This window comes from Cannabis sativa, chromosome 9, assembly GCF_029168945.1.
Source record: "Cannabis sativa cultivar Pink pepper isolate KNU-18-1 chromosome 9, ASM2916894v1, whole genome shotgun sequence".
Classification (NCBI taxonomy): domain Eukaryota; kingdom Viridiplantae; phylum Streptophyta; class Magnoliopsida; order Rosales; family Cannabaceae; genus Cannabis; species Cannabis sativa.
Genome location: NC_083609.1, coordinates 34,535,129 through 34,541,128, shown reverse-complemented (window position 1 = coordinate 34,541,128; position 6,000 = coordinate 34,535,129).

Here is a 6,000-nt window from a genome sequence, read left to right as displayed (position 1 = left end):
CATTAATACTATATAAATTAGTCATAAAAATAGTTATACAAATCTAAATATAGTAAGTTGACTCATTAATATATCTATTATAATTTAATTAAGAATTTGTATGAATTTTTGTAAATATGTTTTCAAATGTGTACATTTTTAAAATTGTGTTTTTTTTGCACATTTTTTGTAATTATTTAAGAAAATATATACATTTATGTAAAATGCCCTTTAAGTAATTGCTTACATAGTATATGAATGGATTAATGGTTTATAAATCATTTGCTTATGATGTCATTCTACTTTTTTCTATAAAATTAAATGGCGTAGATGACTACATAAATCCCGATATTCTATTGTGAAATGATATAAATCCTCGATCTTATATAAATCTCCTACTTGTATATGCTTATTTGAGGCAACTTAAACTTGTAGTTAGATTAGTAGTGGTGGTCCAAGATAGAATAATTACTCAAGGACTTTTTTTTGGTATAAATTTGAGTCTTTGACTTTAAATTTTAGATTCCAAATAGAATTGTTTTTTAAAATTTCAGTTTCAAAGAATACATTGAATAATACAGTACAAATTTTACAAGTTTAATATCAATTTTCTGTCAATGGATTAGAATTGTAAGTTTATGTATGGAATATGCGTTTGTATTCTATGACCAGGATCCACTTGGACTATTCTAAGAACTCTTTATTGTAACTAGACCTAAGCCATCAAAAGACACAACCACATTCTTATATATCTATGGAATTTGCATCTTGTTCATAGTAGCTTTGACAAGAACATTCTATGCAAAGAGAAAATATGCCTATATCCACTTGGATGTAAGATAATGTATATTCGAATATGGATGTACATTTAGGGGTGGATATGAGTTATCATTAAATTCTTAAGACGATCACTCTAGATTTTATCTTGTGCAAAGAAATTTAAAAATGTTTGAGAAATTTCATGAATTTTTGGCAATGTTGAAAAACATTAAGGTAAGTGGTTAAAGATCTTGCGAACTGATAAGGGTGGAGAAATATTTGGTGGATATGCAGTTCAAAGATCATTAAATTGAACTTTGAATTGTATCCAAACTTACTTCCCTAGAAATTCGGATTGCATATTTATGAAAGTGGAAGGTTATGATTAGTTACAAGCAATTTTATTAAATCCTTCTAGGGAAATATCCTAGTGATAAGAAAAATTTCAGAATGATGTAATGGTTGTGTACTTAGTGTAAATGATTACTAGATTCAGGATATCCTAATCGTGAACTTAAGAAAAGCTAGAGCTGTTAACTAAGGTTATCATGTTTGATAGCAATCATTAGGGGTGAACCATCCTATGGCCATTAAGATAACAAAGTGATCGTTTTAACAAATACTAGTTTTCTCAAAATATGACTAAATCTGAAAAACAAAGTAGCCAAGTAGAGGAGATATTTTTTTGAATCCAAAGTGTTCTATCATCTTATTCTGTAAAAGATGGTCCCGGTGCCTCTGTTGTCTTGATACAAGCGATGAGGACAAAAAGTCACGATACCTTGTCGTAGTGGGAGAGTTTCAAGGAACTCACCCTTTTATGACTTGGAAGACACTTGTAATAAAATTAGTTGTTAGTTTAAATAAATAATGGATTGTCAGAATAAGGAACTAAGAAGCAAATCCAAGAGAATTATGGTTAAAACTATTCATATGAAGTAACAAAAAGTTTTCTATTACAAGGACAAGAAAAGAAATTTTGAAGTCTATTTAATGGACTTAACAAAACTTCTTGTTCCTAGTATTATAATAGGTTTGAGATTATCTAAACTTGTGGCTTGTGGTATACCTGGTAATTTACTTACTCTAGGGCAAGCAACTTACTTTAGTAAGATGCTGAAGCATTTTTTTTTTCTAATGGCAATCTATAGGAAGTTTTTGACTTCTAGACATAGATTTTACTTATCAAAAGTCTCAACTATTCTAGAAAAGATAAAGGCCAAGGAAAGAATTCCTTAGCATCAACAGTGAGTGGTCTTAAGTATGCTTTAAAAGGCATTAGACCAGACACCTGCTGTTTAGTGGGAGTAATGAGTAGGTATCAGATTAATCCGGGAAGGGAACATTGGAAGATAATAAAATAAATCTTAAGATCAAAAAGAGGAACTATATGTTAGTCGATAAGGGTGGTATCTTAAGGCTGGAAAGTCTACTGATGAGATGGTGATTACTCTGGGGGTGGAGCAGTGATTTTGGAGAAGTGTAAAAACTGATCTGAAATCTCTAACTCTACCAGTGGTAGTGAAAGTTAAATTTATAGGAAAGATACTTAATAAGCCTATGGAAAGTTCTATACAATTTCAGACTTTGTACCAATAATTTAATTACCTACTAGTGTTGTTGGGTTTTATGCCCTAAATAAAACTCATTTCAATATAATCAGATTTACTTATTAATATAGATCAGAAATAACATTTAATGTTGCATGGTTCACATGATTTATTTCATGATTATAGGTACAAACTGTATTAATTCATTTGAAACCCTTTTCACATACTTGATCCTGTTTATTATGTCGTCAGCACATTGGAAAGTAAACATGACTATGTGAATAAAGTTTCCTAGTTTTATCAGACATAGGGTTTTACTGATATTATAATCTACAACAGAGTTTACTTGCATTTGGAGAAGTGCTATGTTCTTTCCAGAGCATTGGTTAAAGTAAAGCTCAGGTTGGATGCATGGAGTATGCATCGGAAGGGACTGATATTGAACCTTGACTTATATTTATTAAACTTACCGTAATATCTATTCAAGTCAATATCGCCTAGTTGATCCTAGATCAAATGATCTTAATCCTGTTATGATTAGGCTCGATCTCAAGAGGTATTCGTGTTCTTTGATTTGTTAGTTAAGCCTACTTTTAGGTCAGGGTGATACGTACATTTTGAGAACACGGTAGTGCAATTGAGTGGGAGCGCTAACATAAACATGGAATCTATAGCTTCTATCTGGTGAATAGTAAGTAAAGGATGATCTCCTTCGAGCTTGACCAAACAAAAATAAATAGTGGAGATCTCATTTCACATAAGCTGAAATATCATTTATACGGGGTTAAGTGTTTTAAGGATTAAATACATTGTAGGGTGTAACGGTAATCTAATCCCTTTACAGTGTAGATCATTCATATAGAGGATCATTGATCAAATTAGGATTATAACAATGGATAACTAATGATGTGTCTATATGGTGGAACATATAGAGCATTCTATATACTGAGAGTGCAATTCTAAGTTCTATGCGTGGATTCAACGAAGAATTAATAAGTTAGTGAATTTTAGTAATAAATTCTTGATCTACTTATTGGAAGCTCGGTTATATAGACCCATGGTCCCCGCACTAGTTGAGATAATATTGCTTGTAAGACTCATATAATTGGTTTTGATTAATCAATTATAATTCTCAAATTAGACTATGTCTATTTGTGAATTTTTCACTAAGTAAGGGCAAAATTGTAAAGAAAGAGTTTTAGGGGCATATTTGTTAATTATGATACTTTGTATGGTTCAATTAATAAATATGATAAATGATAATATTATTTAATAATTATTTATAGTTATTAAATAGTTAGAATTGGCATTTAAATGGTTGAATTAGAAAATTGGTATTTTTGAGAAAATCAGATGCAGAATTGAGAAAACTACAAAATTGCAAAAGTGAGGCACAAATCCAAAAGTATAGGGCCGGCAACTTTTGTAGGGTTTTCCCTTTGATATTTTCATTATTTTAATGCCAAATAATTCAAACCTAACTCTAGTGGAATGCTATAAATAGATAGTGAAGGCTTCAGGAAAATTACACTTTTCTTCTGACTTTTCATTCAGAAAAAACTGAGCCTCTCTCTCTCTCCCTATCTTTAGCCGCCACCTTGCTCTCTTCCTTTTCTCTTCAATTTCGAAATTCTTAGTGTTAGAGTAGTGCCCACACACACCAAGTGATATCTCAATCATAGTGAGGAAGATCGTGAAGAAAGACTTTCAACAAGAAGGAGTTTCAGCAGTACTAAAGAATCACAGATAGAGATCCAGGTTCAGATATTGATAATGCTCTGCTACAGAAAGGAATCAAGGGCTAGATATCTGAACGGAACAAGTCAGTATATTCCGCTGCACCCAATGTAAGGTTTCTCATACTTTATATGTGTTTATTTCATCGTTTTAGAAAGTTCATGTTTAGGGTGTTAAACAACATACTTGTGAGTAGATCTAAGATCCTGGTAAAATAATTTCCAACAACTGGCCTCAGAGCCATGGTAATTGATTTTCTTGCAAAAAATTTGGACTTTAAAACGATTGTTTGATGTTTTGGATGGTATCATGTTGTATTGAGTGTTATTTGATGATTGATTGATGTTTGTGAATTTTCGTGCAAAATAATTGAATATCTATTTCTAGAATTATTTTTATTGGATAGTATGGAAAAAATTAAGCAAGTTACGTTTTTACAGAACTCAATTTCAATTTAATTTGAATTAGTTATGATTTTTCGAAGTTTCGAAAAAATCGAGGTTGAGCAGTAGGGCTCCTGCGCGCGCGGAAATCATGCAGCCTCCCCCTGCGCCGAGGTTTCACGCCCAAACACCCCCCATGCGCGCCCATGGGAAGTATGCAATGCATACTGTTTGTACAGCTCACAAATTTTTCGTTTTTCTTCGTTTTTTCATGCTATTTCATGGATTTAACTTCCGATTTTTTGTGTAGTTCTGTATTTATACATTTACTATTCCTAATTCAATTCTAATTATCATAATTAAATTAATTAATATTTTTTAAATTTAATTCATGATATTAGTGTAATTTGAATTTGAAAAATAGTAAATATCTATCTTTTTTGCTTAATTATCTATCTTATTTTTAAATTTGATTATATCTTATCTTATTTTTAAATTCAAGGTCAGATATTAAATTTTTTAAATTAATTTTTTTTTTAATAATTTGACCTTATTTAAATTTAAAATAAGATAACTATAATCATGTAATTTTAAATAGATGTAAGATATTTTGCTAACTTTTAAATTTTTTTATTTTATTTATTTAAATTACATTTAAAATCTGAAAAGATATTTATTTATTTATTTTATTTAATTTTTCTTTATAAAATAACATTAAATTTTTAAAAGTAGTTAGCAAATTTTGAAATGATATTTAGGTTTGTTGAAACCTAATTTTTCAAAATTGTAGGTTTAATTTTAAATATTTTTTTATTAATTTCGAATTTTAAATTTTTTTTAAATTTTTTAAATTTTTCAAAATAAATTTTTATTTATTTAATTAATTATTGTTTTTGAAATTATTTATTTAAAATTAAATAAATCCTACATCCAACTATCCAGCTAACCTTGTTGCAGGAGTATGTGTTTTAGCTTGTTTGTAAGTTTTTAAAACCTATTATTGCTTGATTGCAAATAGCCATGGTTAACTTGTTGACAGATCCAATGATCTGATTTTAACTCATGGCTCCCTTAGTCAAGTAAATAATTTGTAACAGGTATATTTACAATCTTCTTTCATCTGTGTATGACCTAGCAACATGATAGGATCCATCCAAATTGTGCGCCTGTGTGAGCCTATGTGTTTAATTTCATTATAGATGCATATAGGTTGTTGTTGCTAAATAAAATATCATAGTTTTTGATAGATTTTATTTAGGCCCATTTAGTTTTGGGCCTATTCAATTAATAACAGTTGTTCATTTTAAGTTTAAATTCCTCTCTTTTGGGCCTTGTGTGAGAGTTGGGAGCCATAGTAGTGGGTACGACATACTGAACCCAGCACCCCCTCACATGAACCACCCCAATTGTGAAGGCCCATTTGCCGGATTTGAATAACTGTACTAGGTTAATTAAACTAGTTTAACCTAATAAAATTGATTAGCAACATAATTAATTTCATTGAAATTAATTTAAGAAAACCATAGTTTAAAGAATTTTTATTCTAAGCTAAACTATGTATATTTTCTTGTATTTAATTAAATATAGAATTA